Raw genomic sequence first — 13,242 nt, 5'->3', positions numbered from 1 at the left:
GGTATTGACCAGGCCTCACAATATTCCATATCAGACCAATATTTTGAACACAGGTACCTCATAAGGAAAAGCATATTCCTGCCTTTACAAAAGAGATTTTAGATGAAAGCTCTGTGGATCATTGTCAAAAGGCCCTTCCTATGGGCCTTGCAGATCCAAGACTTAGATAATAAAGGGGGTTAAGAACACAAGAGTTACAATTGAGCCTGGTCCCATGTCTAAAGAGCCTAATTTAGAGTTAAGGCACAGACAAGGACAAAACATAACTTACTAATTGGTGATGCATAACAGTCCCTTCCTCAAGGCCTACATTCCACAAACACCCCTCCTGGCAGCTGGGATGAGGATAGATAAGCCTAGTTAACACATACCCAAAAGCAAAAGGTTAACACATTTAGGGCCCCCATGGTGTTCACACATTCAGCATCAAATAGGTTTCCACAAACAAATCAGTTCAGAAACATTCATCCTCTTGAGAGCCAGACAGAATGACTCGTAGCTTATCTATATACAGTTTGACCTCTATATTATCCTGTTTTTCACTAAAAGCATCCTGTTAAATCCTTGGCTGTAAATTCACTATGACTGGGATAATTCTGCAGAATATCAAAAACTTGTTATCGCAAAAGGCCTCCCATTGTAGAAATTCCTTTGTCTCACTTCATGTTGTTGCTGAACCTTTAAATAAAGACACAAAAAAAACGACAGGACAGAGATGCCTGCCTGGTGATCAGAAAGAATCTCAGGGCTCTCTCACTCTCTCGCCAACTCTGTCCATCCTTCAGGGACCCCTGGGGCTGCCGGAGCTGGCCTCTGACAGTTTACCTAGATATGTAGAGTGGAGTGTTATCTGACCACCAATTTTCACCTATCGCATATCATTGAATACTGTAGGAAAGGGATGGAAAGTAAGATAATGTGAAGATCTCTTTGCATTGTAGGGTGGGAACCCGAAATGGCTCCCTTTCATAACTCCAAAGTCACAGGCAGCTCTTGGTCGCATCATCTGATGAATAAAAGTCATAGACATAAGGAATTGGCAAGCTTGGTGGGATTCTGAGGATGAGGGAAATGCCATTTCATCTTCCTGATTGAATTGAATCCCTGTGTGTTACTAGGACCAGATGGTGTAAGATGACAATGATTCCTGTGATGCCCAGGTGTTGATCAGTGGCAGTTATGAAGGAGGGCATACTGGATGATGTAATCATTGTGGGCATTGCTGTAAAATGTCACACGTTACAGTAGATATTGGAGATGACGCTCAAAGGGCCTGGACATAGTGGGATATGTTGAGAGACAGGGACCCGATGAGATTTATTAGAAACACCTACTGTACCTGTTTTCACTCTCTGAAGGAGGGCTGTAGACAATCTACAAAGCCGCATAGGAAGCAGGGAGTTTTTAAAGGGGAGTCAGGGAACTCCTGAGCATTGACATGCAGGGGAAGCAGTGGTACAGTGCTGAATCATTCTCCATATGACCTCAAGACTTGCTGGCACAAGAAAAGAGCACTTTTCTACCATGGTCAAACTTGAAATTCTAGGAACATTGAGTTCCTTGTTACCCCAGCATCAGTGACCTGTTGAAATCTCAAAGAAGCGACAATTAGTCAAGCCATAGCTAGAAAGCATAGGTCAGTGTGTTAGATGTATGTACCCATGACAGTATTTGGAACAGGTATAGTCTGAGAAAGTCTGTATTTGGAAAGTAACAGACACATCATTAAGGCAGTGTTTATGGAGCTTTTACTCACCACACACACAGATTTTACTCACGAGGTGCTGTGCTGGGTACCTCAAGAACGTGCATGTGAGTTAAGCTTTTCATACCTTAGGATCTGAAAATGGGTGTCCAGTATTTCCCCTAGAATATAGGTATTGTGCCCTGCTTTTCTGTTACTTTTTCTCCCATAACGTTGATTGTATAAAAGAGGAGCCAAGTACAGTTTGGAAGAATATGTGAAAGCATGAACTGGAACCTCAGAGGAAGTTCTCATTGTTGACAAAGAAGTAAACTGGCGGGTAACAAACAGGAGACATTCAAATTTAATAGTATATGTATGGAGACTCCACAAACAGGAAAATTGCAGAGAAAGGAAAAGTAAGGTATACATGTCTTTGAAGAAGAGAGAAGGAAGGAAGAAGGAAAGGAGGGAAGATCTTACAGAAGTCTGGGGTCTCCAAGGGAAAGAATGTAATTCACAGGAAGATGAAAAGTAAGTATTTGATAAGCAAATATATATTTTTTTACAAATAGTTTATTGTCAAGTTGGTTTCCATATAACACCGAGTGCTCATCCCAAGTGCCCTCCTCTATGCACATCTCCCCCCTCCCCCCGCACACCCATGAGTCCTCAGTTTGTTCTCAGCATTCAATAGTCTCTCATGGTTTGCCTCTCTCCCTTTCCCCCACCATTTCCCCCCTTCTTCTCCCCCATGGTCCTCCATTATGTTCCTCCCAATCTTCCTATACATGCAAACATATGATATTTGTCCTTCTCTGCCTGACTTTTTTCGCTCAGCATAACACCCTCAAAGTCCATCCATGTTGCTACACATGGCCAGATTTTATTCTTTCTCATTGCCGTGGAGCAGTCCATCGTATAGATAAACAACATCTTGACCCATTCCTCTGTTGATGAACACTTAGTCTCTTTCCATATTTTAGCTTTTGTTGAGAGTGCTGCTATGAATATTGGGGTACATGTGCTCCTATGCATCAGCATTTCTGTATCCCTTGGGTAACTTCCTAGCAGTGCTATTGCTGGATCCTAGGGGAGTTCTATTGTTAGTTTCCTGAGGAACCTCCACACTGTTTTCCAGAGGGGCTGTACCAGTTTACATTCCCACCAACAGTGTAGGAGGGTGCCCGTTTCTCCACATCCTCGCCAGCATCTAGAGTTCTCTGATTTGCTCATTTTAGCCACTCTGACTGGCGTGACGTGGTATCTCAGTGTGGTTTTGATTTGTATTTCCCTGATGAGGAGGGATGCTGAGCATCATTTCATGTGTCTGCTGGCTATCTGGATGTCCTCTTTGGAGAAGTGTCTGTTCATATCTTCTGCCCATTTCTTCACTGGGTTGTTTGTTTTTCGGGTGAGGAGTTTGGTGAGTTCCTTATAGATTTTGGATATTAACTCTTTATCTGATATGTCATTTGCAACTATCTTTTCCCATTCCGTTGGTTGCCTATTAGTTTTGTGGGTTGTTTCCATTGCCATGCAGAAGCTTTTATTCTTGATGAGGTCCCCATAGTTTATTTTTGCTCTTGATTCCCTTGCTTTTGGGGGATGTGTCAAGTAAGAAGTTGCTGCGGTGGAGGTCAAGGAGGTTGTTTCCTGCTTTCTCCTCTAGGGTGTTGATAGTTTCCTGTCTCACGTTCAGGTCCTTAACCATTTTGAGTTTATTTTTGTGTATGATGTGAGAAAATGATCTAGTTTCATTCTTCTGCATGTTGCTGTCCAGTTCTCACAACACCATCTGTTAAAAAGGATGTCTTTTTTCCATTGGATATTCTTTCCAGCTTTGTCAAAGATTAGTTGGCTGTATACCTTTGGGTCCAGCTCTGATTTTTCTATTCTATTGCATTGGTCTTTGTGTCTATTTTTGTGTCAATACCATACTGTCTTGATGATGACAGCTTTGTAGTAGAGGCTATGTCTGGGATGGTGATACCTCCCGTTTTGGTTTTATTTTTCAGTATTACTTTGGCTCTTCGGGGTTCCATACAACTTTTAGGATAGTTCTAGTTTTGAGAAGTCTGCTGGTGCAATTTTGATTGGATTTGCATTGAATGTGTAGATGATAAGCAAATATTTTCTGGGCCACTCTAAAACAGTAGGACATAGAAAACTTTGTTCACATGGTCGTTCCTGGGCTCCTCTCTGTTGACCATACTTTGCTTGTATCATAACGTAGTCCGTGTGGTGAGTGCTCTCCTGGGCAGCTTTCCTATGTATATTATTTTTAAACAGGTGAAAAGTAAACACTTTTCCTTCATCTGCTTAATTTTGATTGCTTCTTAACTCGAATATTTCTGCCAACAGAGTCCAGCTTTGAAGACCCTGTTTGTGACTCCTACAAAGTGGAAGATTTTTTGTTGAACTAAATGAGAATCACACAGGAGGGAAAATACTATATGAAATCATGTGAAATCTAAAATACGTCAAAATCATGGCACCTGGGTGTCTGATTTGGGTAAGTGCCAACTTTGATTCAGGGCATGACCTTGTGGTTTATGAGTTTGAGCCCCATATTGGGCTCCCACGCTAATGTGTGGGGACTGCGTGGAAGTCTTTCTATTTTTAAAAAATGTTTTTTATTATTTATTTCTGAAAGAGAGAGACAGCAGGAACAGGAGAGGGACAGAGAGAGAGGGAGACACAGAATCTGAAACAACATCCAGGTTCTGAGCTACCTGTCAGCACAGAGCCCGACGCGGGGTTCGAACCCACGAACCGTGAGATCATGTGACCTGATCCAAAGTCGGATGCTTGACCCACTGAGCCACCCAGGCGCCCCTTCTTGGGATTCTTGCTCTCTACTCTCTCTGCTCCTCCTCCACTCATGCTTTCTCTAACAAACCTTGCTTCAACTTGAAACACAACTGCTAAGTACTTGAGACTGGCAGACAATGCCATTCCTCTAGGAATTCCCAAGTGCCTTAATTTAGTGCTTTGTTAGAGGTAGAGTCTCTTTAAGTTGACAATAGCCAGACTTTAAAGATACTATTAGTTTTCTTTACCATATGAAAATTGCTTTAGAAACTTCATCTTTCCTCCCTAAATTAAAAGTGTATGATCAATGTTCTCTCAAAATAAATGTGTAGGTCTTCCTGCCCAGAGTCTACATGCTTATTAAAAACTACTTTTTGCCCCATAACATCTCAAGAATACTACTTGACACTTCTCAGCCCACATCATATCAGTTTCCGCTAGAAAATTAAGGGCTCCCTTTTTGTTGTAAGGATGTTGACTTGTGAGAGTGGGGATTTTAAATCAAACTCATCCAGTATGTTTTTAATTCATTTCACATCAGGTCACAGAAATACCCTTCTATTTGCTTCTTTATATTTTCAGAAAATGAAAAGAAGAATCACATAATGACATGTTTGAGAACCTTAAAACACAAAATATAATAGAATCTAAGATAGGAACTACTCCAGGTAGTTGTCACTCAAAGGAAACTTGATTTGCAGCCAATGAGGGGACCCGAGGGAAGCAGAGATTTACAGAGACAGGGGAGATGGTTTCTTTCTATTTAGGGTTAGGGTGGAGCAGCACCTGGGTGGCTCAATTGGTTGAGTTCCTGACTTCTGCTCAGGTCATGATCTCATGGTTTGTGAGGTGAGCCCCGCGTCTGACTCTATTCTGATAGCTCACGTCCAATCGCCTGCTTCAGATTCTGTGTCTCCCTCTCTCCTCCTCCCCCACAAGTGCTCTGTCTCTCCCTCTTTTTCTCTTTCTCTCTCTCTCTATGAGATAAATTTTCTTAACGAAAAAAAGGGGCACCTGGGTGGCTCAGTCAGTTAAGCATCTGACTTTGGCTCAGGTCACGATTTCAAGTTTGTGAGTTTGAGCCTGAAGTCGCTCAGAGACTGGAGCCTGCTTGATAGTATGTGTCTCCCTCTCTCTGTGCTCCTTCCACCTTGCTCACATTATGTCTGTCTGTCTCTCTCAAAAGTAACCATTTAAAATTTTTTAAATGAAAAAGTAGGGTTAGGGTGGGTATTTAGAAAGAGAGGGGCTTATCATCTTTTTTGTTTTAAAGTTCTGCTTATTTTGAGAGAGAGAGAGCTTACCTGTGAGCAGAGGAGGGGCAGAGAAAGGCAGAGGAAAAATCCCAACCAGGTTCCCTGCTGTCAACCCAGAGCCCCACCACCTGAGCTCAATCCTGGGAACCCTGAGATCATGACCAGAACTGAAACAAGAGTCAGGTGCTGAACTGACTGATCACCCAGGTGCCCGGAAGCCTATTATCTTATCTCAATCTCTACTTAAGGTCACACAAGCACCTTAAGAAAACAGTTCTATATATATTTTGTAGGTATGTTATGAAAAAAGGTTTGTATTCCTCAGGTGGAGGTTTTAGAATTATAAGGAGGTAAAAATAACTGTTGGCCACTTCATGGCTTTCTCCTTGGGTCATCTGCAGAGGTGTGAGTCAGGGGTTAAGCTCAAGGATCAAGCAGGCTGAAATTCTTTCTCAGGGCAGTCATAACTTTTCATTCCATACTTTGTTTTCTATCAAAGGACACTGTGCCCATGGGGTGTTTTCCCTGAAGTAAAAATTAAGGTGGAGAGGAGAGGTGAAGTAAAATGAGGGACGAAGGTCCATGGGCACAAGCAGGTAACAGTGAAGTTCAGGTCTTGAAGTCCAGCTGGTGACACTGACTCCCTCTTTGATCTTAGGTACCATTGTGAACTGCCAGCAGCCACTTGATAAATGTATTATTTATTTCTGGGACTGCTGACCTTCAGGAATGTGGCCATAGAATTCTCTCAGGAGTGGGGATGCCTGAACCACAGTCAGTGGGAACCGTACAGGGATGTGATGTTAGACATCTATGAACACCTCCTCTTCTTGGATGAGGATAACTCCTTCCAGATTTCCCAAACCACACTCAGGTTTTGTTCTCTCCTTTGAAGACTGTCTCTTGGAAAATTCCTCTTTGCATGACTAGAATTCAGATCCCTGCAGTAAGGGAAAGATTAGAGGTTGGCAGATGTAGAGAAAAATCTTCCTGATGTTTCCTTCTCAGTTTTAGTTTTCCCTTAGAGTAACATGATCATTTCTGTAGATTAATGGCAATTCTAAATATTGAGAGGCATAAAATGGTATTTCCCACGTATTAAATACCAATTTCTACTCATTGATATAGAGGTAGTACTCAGAAGTGGAGGTGAAGGTGTGAACTTCGGAAATTGCTCCTGTGTGGTCCAAAGCCATTGTTGGGCAACACCAGTTGGGAAATCATTTTGTAGCATTCTACAGTGTCCTTTCTTCTCTACTGAACACAACAGTGGATTGAAAGGTAGAATCTCCATTAATAGTCATTCCATTAAAAATACTTATTTCTTTATTTTGAGAGAGAGAGAGAGAGAGAGAACACCAGCGAGAGAAGGGCTGACTTAGAGATATAGAAATCCAAACAGGCTCCTCACTGTCAGCACAGATCTCAACTTGGTCTCGATATCATGAACCATGAAATCATGACATGAGTTAAGATCTAGGAAAAGATGCTAAACCAATTGAGCTTTTGATGCCCAACATATATATATTTTTTCCTAATAAGCAGGTCTCATTGTTTCAAAACTAAGTCTGATCATCTTTTTGAAATAGAAGGTCAAGCACTGGAATGTAAAGCAAATGGAGACGGTAGTCACTCAGGTACGTGGGACTGTATGAAGCAGATGACAGAGGTGAGGTCCCATTGTGAAGGAGGAAGATACCCCTTAAAATGTAGTTTGAGCAACTCTCCCTGAATGGAAGTTAGTTTGATAAACCTAGTTCTATTTCCCTCTCACAGAGGGACGTCTGTTGTGGGACGTTAGCAACCTCTCCTATTCTCTAAGGATTCTCCTTCAGCTCCAGTGATGGTCCATCAGATCCACAGTGAGGGCCAGGAGGCTCCGCTTGGAGTGTGAGGGCCTTCATAATCTGACAGCCTCTTCATTGCTTTGAGGACCCTGGGGACATCTCCATATTTCTGAGGAACTCTATTCTAAGCCATTTCTAAGTTCTGTTTTGCCTCTGTGAGAAGTGAGTCAGGGTAGTGGTGGCCCTTTTGGGGTTTGGTGCAGAAAGCCCAGGAAGAATGGAGGTAGTTACCACATGCTTTCTTGTTTAACCTTTCCAATGTTATGGAGGCTTTAATCAGACAAAACTGAGACTCAGTAATTTCATCAGATAACGAAGCACCTCCCTAAAATGAGAAAATCTAATGTTTTTATCTCATTTCCAAAGTTCATTTTTCTTTGCTTTTTTTTTTAATTTTATTTAATTTGGGGCGCCTGGGTGGCTTAGTCGGTTAAGCGTCTGACATTCGCTTAGGTCATGATCTCGCGGTTCGTGGGTTTGAGCCCCGCTTTGGACTCTGTGCTGACTGCCAGCTCAGAGCCTGGAGCCTGTTTCAGTCTGTGACTCCCTCTCTCTCTGACCCTCCCCTGCTCATGCTGTCTCTCTCTCTCTCCTAGAAATAAATAAAACATTAAAAAAAATTTTTTTAATTTATTTAATTTATTTTTAAAATTTACATCTAAGGTAGTTCGCTTATATTGCAACAATGAATTCAGCAGTAGATTCCTTAATGTGTCCTACCCATCTAGCCCACCCCCCTCCTTCATCCCTCCAGTAATCCTCTGTTCTCTATGTTTAAGAATCTCTTATGTTTTTGTTCCCCTCCTGGTTTTTATATTATTTTTGCTCTCCTTCCCGTATGTTCATCTGTTTTGTATCGTAAAGACCTCATATGAGTGAACTCGTATGATATTTGTGTTTATCTGACTCATTTTGCTTAGCAGAATTCCGTCTAGTTCCATTCACATTGTTGCCAATGGCAGGATTTTATTCTTGTTAATTGCCGAGTAATTCTCCATTGTATTTATTAACCACATCTTCTTTATCCATTCATCCATCGATGGGCATTTGGGTTCTTTCCATCCTTTGGCTATTGTTGATAGTGCTGCTATAAACATTGGGGTGTATGTGTTCCTTGGAAACAGCATATCAGTACCCCTTGAATAAAAACCCAGTAGTGCAAGTGGTGGGCCGTAGGGTAGTTCAATTTTTAATTTTCTTTTTTTTTAATGTTTTATTTATTTCTAGGAGAGAGAGACAGCGTGAGCAGGGGAGGGTCAGAGAGAGAGGGAGACACAGAATCTGAAACAGCTCCAGGCTCTGAGCTGGCAGTCAGCACAGAGCCCGACGCGGGGCTCGAACCCACAAACCACGAGATCATGACCTAAGCGAAAGTCGGACGCTTAACCGACTAAGCCACCCAGGCGCCCCCGATTTTTAATTTTCTGAGGAACCACCATGCTGTTGTCCAGAGCGACTGCACCGGTTTGCATCCCACAAGCAGTGCAATAGAGATCCTCTTTCTTCACATCGTAGCCAACATCTGTTGTTGCCTGAGTTGCTAATGTTAGCCATTCTGACGAGTGGGAAGTGGTATCTCATTGTGGTTTTGACTTGTATGTCCTGGATGATGACATTGAGCATTGTTTCATGTGTCTGTTGGCCATCTGGATGTCGTCTTTGGAAAAGTGTTTGTTCATGTCAGTAGCCCATTTCCTCACTGGATTATTTGTGTTATGAGTGTTGAGTTTCATATCTTCTCTGTAGATTTTGGATACCAACCCTTTATCTGATATTTCATTTGCAACTATCTTCTCCCATTCTGCTGGTTGACTTTTAGTTTTGCTGATTGTATCCTTCGCTGTGCAGAAGCTTTAGATTTTGATGGCGTCCCAAGTGTTCATTTTTGCTTGTGATTACTTGACTTTGGAGATGTGTCGAGTAAGAAAATGCTGCGGCTGAGGTCAATGAGGTTGTTGTTTGCTTTCTCCTCTAGGGTTTTGATGGTTTCCTCTCATGTTCAGGTCCTTCATTCATTTTGAGTTTATTTTTGTGTCTGGTGTATGAAAGTGGTCTAGGTTCATTCTTCTGCACGTTGCTGTCCAGTTCTCCCAGCACCCTCTATTAAAGAGGGTGTCTTTTTCCCATTGGATACTCTTTCTTGCTTTGTCAAAGTTTAATTGGCCATACATGTATGGGTCCAATTCTGGGTTCTCTATTCTATGCCATTGGTCTATGTGTCTGTTTCGGTGACAATACCACACTGTCTGGGTGATTACAGCTTTGTAGTAGAGGCTAAAGTGTGGGATGGTGATGCCTTCCGTTTTGGTTTTCTGCTTCAATATTACTTTGGCTATTCAGTGTCTTTTGTGGTTCCACACAAACTTTAGCATTTTTATTCTAGCTTTCAAAAGAATGCTGGTGCAATTTTTATTGGGATGGCATAGGATGTGTAGATTGCTTTGGGCAGTATTGACATTTGAACTATATTTATTTTTCCAATCCATGAGCATGGGATGTTTTTCCATTTCTTTGTGCCTTCTTTAATTTTCTTCATAAGTTTTCTATAGTTTTCAGCATACATATCTTTTACATCTTTGGTTAGGTTTATTCCTAGGTATTTTATGAGTTTTGTGCAATTGTGAATGGGATGAAACACTTGGTTTCGATTTCCATTACTTCACTATTGGTATATAAAAATGCCACCGATTTCTGTACTTTGATTTTGCACCCTGGGACTCTGCTGAATTCATGGAACTGTTCTAGCAGACTTTTCGTGGAGTCTGTCAGGTTTTCCATGCAGAGAATTATGTTGTCTGATTTCAATTTTTGTTCTAGCTTTGAGAAAAGTGAAAGCTTGACTTCATCTTTGTCCGTTCTCATGCCTTTTGTTTCATTTGTTGTCTGATGGCTGATGCTAGGACTTCCAGCACTATGTTAAACAGCTGTGGTGAGAGTGGACATCCCTATCGTGTTCCTGATCTCGGGGGAAAAGCTCTCTGTTTTTCCCCATGGAAGATGATATTAGTTGTGGGTTTTCATTAATGGCTTTTATGATGTTTACATAATTTCTTCTATCCCTACTTTCTTAAGGTTTTTATTAAAAAAGGATGCTGTATTTTGTCAAATGCTTTTTCTGCATCTATTGACAGGATCCTATGGTTCTTATCTTTGCTTTTTTTTTGTATTTTTATTTGTTTATTTTTATAGAAAGGTGTTATTGAAGGTTTATTTATTTATTTATTTTATTTACAAATAGTTTATTGTCAAGTTGGTTTCCATATAACACTCAGTGCTCATATTTTTGCTTTTGTTAATGTGATGTATCACATTGATTGATTTGCCAATATTGAACCAGCTCTGTAACCCAGGAATAAATCCCACTTGATCATTCTGAATAATTCTTTTTATATGCTGTTGAGTTTGATTTGCAAGTATCTTGTTGAGGATTTTCGCATCCGTATTCATTAAGGATATTGGTCTGTTGTTCTCTCTTTTTTTTTTTTTTTTTTGCTGGATCTCAGTCTGGTTTGGGAATCAAACTGATCCTGGCTTCATAGAATGAGTCTGGAAGTTTTCCTTCAATTTCTAGTTTTTGGAACAGCTTGAGAAGAATGGGTATTAACTCTGCTTTAAATGTCTCATAGAATTTCCAAGGGAAGCCCTCTGGTCCAGCTTTTTTGTTCGTTGGGAGATTTTTGATAGCGGATTCAACTTCTTCACTAGTTATGGGTCGGTCCAGATTTTCTATTTCTTCCCATTTGAGTTTTGGTAGTGTGTGCATGTTTAGGAATTTGTCCATTTCTTCTAGGTTGTCCAATTTGTTGGCATATAATTTTTCATAGTATTCCCTGATAATTGCCTGTATTTCTGAGGGTTTTGTTGTAATAATTCTATTTTCATTTTTGATTTTTTCTATTTGAGTGTTCTTTTTTTTCTTTTTGAGAAGCCTGGCTAAAGGTTTATCAATTTTGTATATTTTTTCAAAAAACCAACTCTTGAGTTCATTGATCTGTTCAACTGTTTTTTTGGGGGATTCTATATTGTTTATTTCTGTCCTGATCTTTACAGCTTTGAGATAGGTTTTAAATTTTAAAAATGTGTTGCTACCAATGTACTCTTTTCTTCAAGATTCTTGTCAGTACTTATATTCCTGTGAAAGCGATATTCATGTTAGGAAGGTTATTGATTTTTCTTCCTAAAATGCCATTGAAATTTTGATAGAGATTGTACTAAATCTATACATCACTTTGAGTAGTATTGACAGTTAATAATATATTTTTTAATGTTTATTTTATGAGAGAGAGATAGAGTGCAAGTGGGGGAGGGGCAGAGAGAGACAACAACACAGAATCTGAAGTAGGCTCCAGGTTTCCAGATGTCAGCATAGTACCTGATACAGGACTGAGATCATGATCGGAGCCACAATTGGACGCTTAGGCAATTGAGCCACCCTGTGCCCAACAGCCCAGGAGTGTTAAACATTCTTATGCAAGGTGGATGTGGTTCTGCATTTTTTTTTTTTCAGTTCTGGCCCAATATTTTTCAGTTATCATCACAGTAGTGATGACCTCTATCTTGTGTGAAATCCTGTGCATTTTATTTTTTGTGATGCTATTGTGAATGCAATTTTCTTTATTTGGAATATTGTTGTTTGTTGTGTGAAAACAGTTAATTGATAAGCGTTGGGTTTGTATTCTCCAACTTTGGACAATTTGTGTGAGATTTAACAGGTTTTTAAAAGCAAGGATTCCTCAGAAAAGAGGATGATGGAGACGATGTGGGAGGACTCTAGGCTCAACACATTCCACAAACACAACTAGATAACTATCAAATCATCCTAATACCCCAAAAAGCAACCTGAAGACAGACAGAGGAAAACCTTAACTAAGGAGAGACAAGAGGCAATTCAAAGACTGTACTGTAGGTAGGACAGAGATATGGCTTGGAGAGAAACAGATTGTACTGCTATGGAGGTCTGGGAGTTGTGGTTGTGGAGAAAGGCAGAGAAAGAGGAGCACACAGGGGAATGCACAAGGAGAATATTTCCCCAAAGCCAGTGGCATGGAAAATGAGAGGGCTTCAACACTGTGAGTTCTTGCAACCAGTATGGCGTAAAGCCTAGAGGTTTTTTTTTTTTTTTAATTTTTTCATTATTTCCTCCTTTTAAGAAAAACAATTTTTTACTGCTTTTATTTATTTCTGAGGGAGGGAGATAGAGACAGCATGAGCAGGGGAGGATCAGAGAGAGAGAGGGAGATACAGAATCTGAAGCAGGCTCTAGGCTCTGAGCTAGCTGTCAGCTCAGAGCCCGACGTGGGACTCGAACTCATGAACTGTGAGATCATGACCTGATCCGAAGTCAGACGCTTAACCGACTGAGCCACCCAGGCGCCCCAAGCCTAGAGTTTTAAAGATCAACTGGGGACAGGAGGGCATTGCAGTCCTCCTGGAGAGAAGGCAGGCACACAACTAGGGGTGAGACAGCTTAGAAACAGAGATCTAAAGATCACTGGGGGGGAGGGGGCATGCAGGGGTGAGATTATTCTAGGAGCACTTCCGTCAGAGGCAACATTCACTGAGATGCTTGCCTGAGAACAAGGGAGCTGGGTGGCACCATTTTCTTCCCCCACCCCTCAGCATAAATAGAATCTCCTGAGTG

The sequence above is a fragment of the Hyaena hyaena genome, unplaced genomic scaffold, assembly GCF_003009895.1.
Source record: "Hyaena hyaena isolate Hyena2069 unplaced genomic scaffold, ASM300989v1 scaffold_1589, whole genome shotgun sequence".
Lineage (NCBI taxonomy): Eukaryota > Metazoa > Chordata > Mammalia > Carnivora > Hyaenidae > Hyaena > Hyaena hyaena.
Note: the sequence above shows the minus strand (reverse complement) of the source record.